Raw genomic sequence first — 10,937 nt, forward strand, 5'->3', positions numbered from 1 at the left:
AATGAGTGGTTGGTAAGTGGAATGATATTTTCTTACTCATTATTTCCTTGTTTTCTTCTTTTCTCCCTTTTTTTCCATCCACCCTCCCTCCCAATCTTCCTTCCTTCCTTCCTTTTTACCTTCTCTTTGTGTTATTTTCTCACATGCTATTTCTCTGTTTTCTTCTTTTCTCCCTTTTTTCCATCCACCCTCCCTCCCAATCTTTCTTCCTTCCTTCCTTTTTACTTTCTCTTTGTGTTATTTTCTCGCATGCTATTTCTCTGTTTTACTTCTTTTCTCCCTTTTTTTCATCCACCCTCCCTCCCAATCTTTCTTCCTTCCTTCCTTTTTACTTTCTCTTTGTGTTATTTTCTCGCATGCTATTTCTCTGTTTTACTTCTTTTCTCCCTTTTTTTCCACCCACCCTCCCTCCCAATCTTTCTTCCTTCCTTCCTTCCTTTTTACTTTCTCTTTGTGTTATTTTCTCACATGCTATTTCTCTGTTTTTCTTCTTTTCTCCCTTTTTTTCCATCCACCCTCCCTCCCAATCTTCCTTCCTTCCTTCCTTCCTCTTTACTTTCTCTTTCCCTCTTTTTCTCTTTTCTGTAATTTCTCTCTTTCTTTCCTTCTTGAGTGAGGGAGCGACCGAGTTCGTGAGGGCGGTAAATGGCGCAGAGGTAAAAAGCGCACTCGTAAACAAACACCTGTCCAGTATTCCATTAGGGAGAAGCATCAGGTGGCCGCGAAGTGACCGCCAACATAACTAACGACACGAGAACACGACACGACACACACACACACACACACACACACACACACACGCGCGACATAAAGCAGTAAAGAAGATAGACGGCAGAAGCAGAAAGAAAAACCGATCAAGCACAAGTAAGGCAAGGAAAACGCCAGCAGCCACTATAGTAAATTGAGTAAAAGAAGAATAAAAAGAACAAGAGAATGATCGAGAATAAAATCGCCAGCAATAAAACAGAAAATCAAGTACAGAACAAGAAGAAAATAACGAGAACAAGAATAAGAACATCAGCAACCACAAGGAAATCAAATATATAAATAAGAAAGTAGACGAGAAAGAACAAAAACAAGAACATAAGCAAGAACAAGAGAATCAAATATTAAACAAGAACCAAGAACACAGACGAATACAATAAAAACAAAACAATAAAAAAGACATAAGAAAACGAAAACTTGGGCTCACGAGAACAAACGACCATTAATGGCATTCGATCCTTCTTCTCCCTTTACGAACTCAAATATTTTCTTTTGCGTAATTCCCGATAACTTATGAGACTTCGTGACGCGTGACTTGGGTAAATTATATAGAGTGCTGCGATTTCGATATTTCGTTTAAGGTTACATTCTCACAAGGTCTGGAAGGGGAGGAAGGGGATGAGGCAGGGTGGGGAGGAGGGAAGGAAAGAAAGGGGAGAAGGAGAGGAGAGAAAAGGAGAGAAAAGGAGGAAGGGGCTGGGTGGGGAGGAAGAGGAGGGGGATGAAAGGAGGGGTCACATGGTCTGAAGGTTTGGGTGAGGAGGAAAGGGAAGGGATGGGGTTTGATGGAGGAGAGAAAGGGGAAGGAAGGGGATGGGTGGGGAGGAAATGGATGAGGATGGAACGGGGGAGGGGTTACATAGCCCGAAAATTTGGAAGGGAAGGAAGGGGAAGAGGTTAGGAGGGGAGGAAGAGGGAGGAAAGGGAAGGTGGGGAAGAAGAGGGGGATGAAGGGGAGGGAGGAGAAAGTCATGCATGCGTTAAAACATTAGTAGTGACAAGAAATTCCTGTTTATTGAGGGAAAACACACACCTCGCTTGACGCATGTCTTTTGTTCTGGCAAGTGCTGGATTGTGTTTGCTCTTAAATACGTAAAATGTGTTACCAAGAAGAGAGAGAGAGAGAGAGAGAGAGAGAGAGAGAGAGAGAGAGAGAGAGAGAGAGAGAGAAAATACATTAACGTTTACGAATTAATGTGTGATCGGCGCCTTCCTCCTTCTGAATCTCCTTCCTGTGACTTAAGTTCTTTCAGGAGGGGGAGAAGCAAGACACATCATGGAATTCAATCGTCTTTTTTTGTACTTGTATCTTCCATTCTTCTTTATTGGAGAAGAATTTTGAGGACACTATTTGCACATATTTCATTCAGTCTTCCGTCAGTCCCCATTACCACAAAAAGTAGCCTACTGGTTTACGTGAGAAAGGTATAATCGGCTCCTGTCTTTAGCGAACTCTCAAGCCAGGCAGAGGTCCGTTCTTGCTTCATCCTCCTCGCACGAAAGAACTGAACATTGCTCCAAAGTGCCGTCCTGTCAATGCGGGGAAGAAAGAGGATTTATTAATGATTTACTGAGGCTACCGATCCTGTCTTTGCCATCAATAGTTTTTGCTGATGGCTCCTGAAACACTACTTGAAAGAGCAAGGCCATCGAGACTTTACGCTTCCTGGACCAAGACTCGAAGTAAAGTGCTTGGAGGCTTGCTGGTTGAATAGATAAGTAATACAGCCAGGCACGGAGCAGCTAAGGAATGAAATGGTGAAAACGAAGAAGGAAAAAAAGAATAGTGAAAACGAACAAGAAAAAAGGAGGAAAGTGGAAACGAAAATAGAAGAAAAATGAGGATAGTGACAGAAAAAGGATGAAAAAGGAGGATAGTGACAGCGAAAAAAGACGAAAAAGAAGGGCAGTGAAAACGAAAAAGGAAGAAAAAGCAGGATTATGAAAACGAAAAAGGAAGAAAAAGGAAGAAAAAGGAGAACTGTCAAAACGAAAAAGGAATAAAAAGGAATAAAAAGGAGGATTGTGAAAACGAAAAAGGAAGAAAAGGAGGATGGTGAAATTGAACAAGGAAAAGAAAGGACAGTGAAAACTAACAAGGGAAAAAAGGAGGAGTGTGAAATCGAACACTGAAAAGATGAATAGTGAAAACGTAAAAGGAAGAAAAAGGATCCGTTGCAAAGACGTATCATCGCAGTTTACATACAGTCTATAGGCGTGTAAGGAGGCCGTTACGTTCTTGATGGCCTTCGCATTCACTGGTGGCGCCGTGCACGGGAGTAGCGGGTCCGTGGTTTACGAGGAGTCAATCTCAGTGGTTTGTCCCGGCGCGCGGTGTTGTGGACTCCGTACTCACGGCTATATAGCGCTGTCGATACCTGAGCCAGCGACAGGCTCTGGTGACCACCAGCGCATGACTTCGAAATAACGTCCTGCCTGGGTAAGGGGCATGGACATGAAAAATAGAAATAAGAATATATATAGTTATTACACCCTGGCAGTATCAAGGCTGTCGCTGATCAAACGTGTATTCATCCAATCATTGATCCATAACAACGGCATCGAGGATTGGTAATTACATCTGTCATGGCCAACGATAACTGTGTGTCAGCGGCACACTCAGGTGATCGATCCTGCTCACCGGTGAAAATAATTAACAATAATAATAAATAATAATAATAAGAGATAGACAGATAAAGAAAGACAGCTAAATAGTTTTATTTCGTCCAGCTGCATATGAAAAGAAAAATAGGAATGTAACAGAGTGCAAAAAAATTAATTATTACAAACACTAGATAATTAATTAAACCCTATCCATAAATGAATATGCGTATATCACACTGATGCACAGTCTATGCTAACAGAAGGCCCAGCCGCATAACTCCTATTGATACCGCACATATACTATACTCTTCGCGCTGCACGCGGCGCGGCGGCGCAGCACGGCCGAACGGTTCATACCGTGCCGATGAAGGCCGGATGAGCTCTGGGGAGCCCCAGAACCCGCTTAGAATGTTGTTATAAAAAACCCTGAAACGGTTCAGGGAGGAACCTTTTTACCGCTTCCACAGCGAGTTGAATAACACAAACTTCACCTTCTGGCTGCCGGCGAACCTCCTCAGCAGTAGCGTGCTCATGACTTTGAGCCTAGTGATTTGTTTCTTGATGTGATCATCATCATCACTCATTCCCTTGCTGATGATTATGGCTCAAGTATGTATATATATGAAACAATCCACGTACATAAGCGTATGCACACTCACCGAGTCGTACTGATGTCAGGTAGTTCACCCTGAGGTGTGCTGATGCACTACCATGGATGCACCCTGAGGTGTGCTGATGCACTACCATGGATGCACCCTGAGGTGTGCTGATGCACTACCATGGATGCACCCTGAGGTGTGCTGGTGGCACTACCATGGATGCACCCTGAGGTGTGCTGGTGGCACTACCATGGATGCACCCTGAGGTGTGCTGATGCACTACCATGGATGCACCCTGAGGTGTGCTGGTGGCACTACCATGGATGCACCCTGAGGTGTGCTGATGCACTACCATGGATGCACCCTGAGGTGTGCTGGTGGCACTACCATGGATGCATTGCAGCACGTTGATCAATCCGGCCGAGCGTTATGCAGTGTGACGAGTGGCCTTGGCCAGAGGGTCATCGGAGGAGCTTTAGAGCAAGGGTTTTTGGTGTGCGGAGGGGAGCTCAGTGCCTTGCAAACACGTGAATGATTGCCGTAGAGGGAGAAGGAGGAAAAAATACAAAGCTCTGAGTATATACTATTAATAGGCTTGCAAGAACACAGCCTCGGGAGTGGAATGAATCCATAGCGAGAGCGAGTAGTTCACTTAGTCACGGTGATGGACAAGGCCGCGGAGTATTGTGGCGGCGACTCGTAATGGCCAGCTACTGAAGGAGTCTTGTGATTTAAAATGCGCCTCGTGTAATGTAAATCAAGACACTAAGAGCTGTTCATGAAGACACACACATTAAAACACACACACACACACACACACACACACACATTCACCTCTCCTCCCCTTCACCCCCGCCCTACGTACACACGAGGAGCGACATGAAGGAAGGTCAGTATTCGGGGTTTTCCAAGGTTTGTGTAGACACGAGAACATTTTATAACTTTTGTTCTCTTCCACTTTTTTATGCTTCCTCTTCTACGGTTTAATGCGGTCTCTCAGGCGTTTACTGATGCAGGTTTTCATATCGACGTCATTTCGAGATTCTTTGTTATATACCTTTTTTTTTTTTCTTTTCATCTGATTGAAGTTATAAAGTAGGAAGGCTGAATGGATAACACACAAAAAATAAAATAAAATAGATAGATAAATAAATAAATAAAACAGCAGATAAACAGATAAAGAAATAAAGAAAGAAAGAAAAAGATGATTAAATGAAAGAAAGAAAGGAAGGCAGGAAGAAAGGAAGACAGAAAAGAAAGAAAGAAGAGAAAAAAAAGAAAGAGGGAAAGAAAAAAGAAACAAAGAGGGAGAGAAAAAGAAAGAAGAGAAAAACAGAAGGAAAAGAAGAAAAAAAAATGAATGAGTATGTAGATAGATGAATAAAAAAAAAAAAACGTTCCACACAAAAGTCCCATCAAGATTTCGTTTCCCTGACTCCTGCGTCCAAGCAACGAACAAACACAACGAATGCTTAAGTAACGCTAATGACGCCGTTAGGTCATTAACTCACCCGCCGTTTTTATTATTGAGCAACGGATAATTTGGCACCGTGAGTACAGTACAACGTGAATAGTTCAGTGTGTGTGTGTGTGTGTGTGTGTGTGTGTGTGTGTGTGTGTGTGTGTGTGTGTGTGTGTGTGTGTGTGTGTGTGTGTGTGTGTGTGTTAATAATAATAATAATAATAATAATAATAATAATAATAATAATAATAATAATAATAATAATATCAAGGAACTGTCTTTAACCGACAGAAATAATAATAATAATATACGGGCAGCTGAAAATATACATGTTATATAGGGAGATCATTTTAAAATTACGAACTTAAAATTAACCTAAAATTAAAGTGTCTATGTGTTGAGGATTTTCACAATTGTTGGTGTTGCACTTTTCTTATATGTCTGTGCTCGCACGTACGGGGAGCAGCTTGTTGTGGTGTCGGACATTATGGCGGGGAGGGGGAGCTACCGGGGGGAGCAGGTTTCTGTGTCGTGGGTGGTGGAGGAGTTTGGTGGCGAACTGCTGGAGGAGATGTTGGTGGCGGACCTGTGTGTGTGTGTGTGTGGGGGTCTCCTGGTAGATGGAGTGGCAGGTCCCCAGGCTGTGTTTGTGTGTGTGTGTGTGTGTGTGTTGTGTGTGTGTGTGTGTGTGTGTGTGTGTGTGTGTGTGTGTGTGTGTGTGTGTGTGTGTGTGTGTGTGTGTGTGTGTGTGTGTGTGTGTGTAATAATAAATAATAATAATAATAAATGGTTTATTCATTTGTAGGCAGCCATAAGGCTGAAAATACACAAAAATACCATACAATGAGTTTCATGTGGTGAGTAATGGGGGAAGTGGGGAAGGGTGATGTGTGTGTGTGTGTGTGTGTGTAGGAGTGGAGGGGTCATGTGATCATGGAGGTGTTAATGACCCTCACAAGTGTCGGTAATATCTGTCCGTGCGAGTTTTGACCGGGACGAGAATATTGTGGTGTCTTGTGGGTCTAGTGGGGGGAGGGAGGGCGGGTGGGAGTAGATCTCTATGACGGGGGTTGTGGAGGAGGGACTTGCCGAATTTGGTTAGGTTTGTCTGGTATCGGTCCTGTAGGGTGGGCATATTCAGCTGGGTGAGTGCATGCTCGTAGTTAATGTAAGAATTGCCCAGAATCTGTCTGCATGCACGCCTTTGCACTCTCTCTAATTGGCGTTGCTGGGTCTTGTTGATGGAGGAAGCCCAAGCAGGAGAGGCGTAGAGGAGTCTGGGGAGGATGAAGGTGGTGTACAGGTCCTTGAGCGTCCTTTGGGGGGCTCCAAGTGCTTTCATGCGCCTCAGCATGAAAAGTTTGTAGGAAGCCGCCCTGATGATGGTGGTGACGTGCTTGCCCCAGCTCAGCTTGCAGTCCAGGGTGACTCCAAGTAGTTTGGTGGATTCAACCACCTGCAGCTGGTGAGGGCCAACCTTCAGGGCTGGCGGTGGGATGGCAGTGGTGGAGGTGTGGAAATGCATCACCACCGTCTTGTTGGTGTTGATGGTGACGTGGTTGTCTTGCGTCCAGCTCTGCAGTCGGTCCAGAATGTGTTGTAGGGGCGTGTAGTCAGGGGCTGTGTTGTTGATGGAGATGCCCACTGTAGAATCATCCACGTACTTCCAGCGATGAGGAGCGTCTAACAGTGCATTGTTGATTAGAATAAGGAAGCAAAGAGGCCCCATGCGCGTCCCTTGTGGCATCCCAGCAGATAGGGTCTGGAGGATGGAGGTACAGCCCTGATGACGCACAGCTTGGTGCCGGTGCGTCAGGAAGTCCGCCAGCCAGGATGACAGGTGGGAGGGCAGGCCGATGTTTATGGCCTTGGTGATGACAGTGGTGTGGTCAACCAGGTCGAAGGCTTTCCGAAAGTCAATAAAGGCGAGGGCAGAGGAAGTTTTTCTGGTTTCCAGGTTTTTTAGAATGAAATCAAGGAAACTAATGAGGCAATGTGTTGTGGAGGAGGCTCTAACGTTGCCGAACTGCCTCTGATCAATTTTGTAATGAATAGTATCATATGCCCAGAAAAATACAAAGTCTTCACAAAGCAGGCTCGGGATTGGAGTGATGGCAATGGGTCTTAGTTCATTAAGTGAGGTGGGGTTGGTGACTTTGGGGATGGGAGTGACGAATGAGGCTTTCCAATCTGTGGGGCATTTGCTCTGAGTGAGGGAGGCATTTATGATGGAGGCAAGGGGGGTAGCAAGTTCATAGGAAAGCTCCTGATAAAGCTTTATGGGTAAATCTAGAGGTGTGGTAGACGCTTTTGAGTTTGAGAGATCTGAGCTTTTCGGCAACTTTAAACTTTTCCACAGAAGGAGGATTAGACGGGGAGGGTAGGCAGGCGGGGAGGGAGGCAAGGTCTAGGGGGGGAAGGCTTTGACAGATGGAGGAAAAGTGAGAGTTAATCAGTTCAGCTATCTCAAGGGGGGAGGAAGAGGAGGGGAGAAAAGGGAAAGCCGACGACGGGTTTCCCAGGCCACACAAATGGCGTATCTTGGAGAACAACTTGCTGGTGTTATTGCCCTCCAGGTGTTGTAGTTCTTGGGGGTAGTACTCCTTCTTCGCCACTGCGATTTCCCTGATGACTGTGTTGCGAAGGGCCCTGTGTCTTGCTCGGTCCGTGTGGAAGGCGCGGTTCCTTTGCTGCATTAAGGCCTTAATCCTGGAGGTCATCCAAGGCAGGTCGGCTGGGTGGGTGTGTTGTGTCTTGGTGGGGAAGAAGTGGTGATACGCCTGAGTGATGGTGGCGAGGTAGTTGTTCCACTTCCCCGTGACGTCACGAACGGTAAGGACCTCGACCCAAGGATAGCCCACCAACCACTGCCCAAACTGCCTAATCTTGGGGTCAGGTGTCGGGCGGGTGGTGTGTGTGTGTGCGTGATTCAATACACGTTATAAGTCACTGTTATGTGCGTTATGTATATTTACGTAACAATGATGGCAACGAACGGAATTTTACTAACTTTTTTTAATTATTTATTTATGGTGCTCTGACTGACGCTTTCACACACACACACACACACACACACACACACACACACACACACACACACACACACACACACACACACACACACACACACACATACAAATACACACACACACAAAGGTCGAGCGTCATTGGTGTTGTATTATTATTATTTCATTAATTATTTAGCAACGTTTGTAATGGCGAAACACCTTTTTTGGTGGTTGTTGCTGAAAATCTATATCCATTTGTAAGAGTCCCCGCTTGAAAATGTATTAGTATCTGCCTTTTGTCTTTGTTTGTTTATGTTCGTTTGTCTTGAAGTCTGTCTGTCTATCACTTTGTCTGTCTACCTATCCGTCTGTGTCTGTCTTTTGTTCTCTCCTTTTTGCGTGCGTGCTGCCTGTAGCCCCGGTAGGCTTTCTTGAGGGGCCTTATGGACGCACCAGCCCGTCAGTGGCGTAAACCAATCTTATTTATAGTGGCTGACGTGATGCATGACGCTTGCTTGGCCCATGCTGCTCCCCGGTGCTCCGCTTGACCGAAATCGCTGAAGTTAACCCGGTACCAGCGACGGACCAAATTTGTGGCTTTACCGTGTAGCAGCGACGGGCCAAATTTGTGGTTTTACCGTGTAGCAGCGACGGGCCAAATTTGTGGCTTTACCGTGTAGCAGCGACGGGCCAAATTTGTGGCTTTACCGTGTAGCAGCGACGGGCCAAATTTGTGGCTTTACCGTGTAGCAGCGACGGGCCAAATTTGTGGCTTTACCGTGTAGCAGCGACGGGCCAAATTTGTGGCTTTACCGTGTAGCAGCGACGGGCCAAATTTGTGGCTTTACCGTGTAGCAGCGACGGGCCACATTTTTGCCATGATATAAACCAAAATAGATGATGCATAAACTGATCACAAATGCTTCGATATATATTATGAAATGGTTTGTGTGAGTGATGATTTTTTCTCATTTTTCTTGCTTAGAGGGACCATTAAGAAACTTGATCCCCGCTTCTACCGGGTTAAGGTTGACAAGATCTGGACAGCATGTGGGTAATCTTCTGCCACTCGGCGATGAGAAAAATCAGCGTGTTTCGGTGAGGACTCGAACCTATAATAGCGCACGGCAGTTCTCGGACTCGCCAGGCCCGCACGCTAACCACTCAGCCACCGCCTCCCCAAAACCCTCCCAAAAGAACAGTGGACGCAGAGATACTGTCAAAAGCAAGGAGAATCATATTTATAGTCTCCCTGGTCAAAAGTCATGGATACTGTAATTCGTCTTTGTGTTTTCTATGCACGCTGGGCCAACGGGACGGAGATGAGCACCGCCGCCACGCGCAGCTGTAGCGTATGCACCCATCTGTATGCACCATCTGCCATTGTGTGTCTGTATACGTCTGTCTTTCGATCTGTCTGTCTTTTTTTTTTTTTTTTTTTTACAGCAGGCCGGACCGTAAGGAGCCCTTAATTAATGTCACCTGACGAGCATACAAGTCAAGGTGGAGTGGACCGACAGGTAATTATTCATCATATTCATTTTCCCGCGTGATCGTTCGACCCATGAATCAATGAATGACGCTGGAATGGGTAAGGAGGAGCAGCAGGAAGAGGAGCAGAAGGAGGAGGAGGAGGACCCATCACTCTTTTAATAATGTCAATGATCTGTAGTCCATCCTCTAATATTTGTAATGTAGCAATAATAATAGTCATAATAATAATAATAATAATAATAATAATAATAATAATAATATAACAACTTGATATAAGAAGAAAACAAAGACAAAAAACAAAATATACGCATACATTCACATACTAAAAACAAATAAAACCTCCCACATACACACACAAACACATCATAATTTACGTGTACTCACAAAACGAAGGAGGAGGAGGAGGAGGTGAATAATCCGTGTGAGGGGGCCAGAGGACGAGCCGTGCAATGCCTCCTCTCGCCACCGCTGCCCGTGCCTTACTGACTGACTGACTGACACGGGCCGGGCAAGACAGGTCACCCTCCACCACCACCACAAACTGATGTCCCTCAAGCGTCCCCTGATGTTCTTATAACCCTCTGATGTGGTGTGCTTGAGGTTGCATCCTTTTACTCGTGGATTCAATGCTCTTCGTGTTCTTGTTGTTAATCTGTGGAATATAAGGACACGATTATTCATACTTTAAGCTGTATAGAGTGTGTTATGCTTATCTAAATGAACATAACGAAGTCGTGTGTGTCCAAATAGATATGAATTTAAAGATAGAGAGATAGAAATCGTTGTAAAGAATAACGAGTCTGACTTACTTATGTGGCGATGCTATGAAGTAAGAACAGTTAGGTAAGGGAAGCACACACACACACACACACACACACACACACACACACACACACACACACACACACACACGCCAGTAGAAAACAAACACTTCCTCAGAATAATGCGGGAATGACATAGAAAAAAACAAAACCCGTTACCCCAAATAATAGCAGGAGGAGAAAA

At 45.0% G+C, this 10,937-nt stretch overlaps 1 protein-coding gene across 8 annotated transcripts in view; it reads right to left on the reverse strand.

Annotated features, from left to right (window-relative positions):
* LOC126980391 (glycine receptor subunit alpha-4-like) overlaps nucleotides 1-10,937 on the reverse strand; it is a 110,076-nt gene that overhangs the window by 23,285 nt on the left and 75,854 nt on the right. For all 8 annotated transcript variants that reach the window (XM_050830274.1, XM_050830275.1, XM_050830277.1 and 5 more), the window contains one exon: nucleotides 10,317-10,584. The gene's annotated coding sequence lies outside the window, so the exon portion shown is untranslated. The remainder of the gene's footprint in view (nucleotides 1-10,316; nucleotides 10,585-10,937) is intronic.

Source organism: Eriocheir sinensis, chromosome 44, assembly GCF_024679095.1.
Source record: "Eriocheir sinensis breed Jianghai 21 chromosome 44, ASM2467909v1, whole genome shotgun sequence".
Lineage (NCBI taxonomy): Eukaryota > Metazoa > Arthropoda > Malacostraca > Decapoda > Varunidae > Eriocheir > Eriocheir sinensis.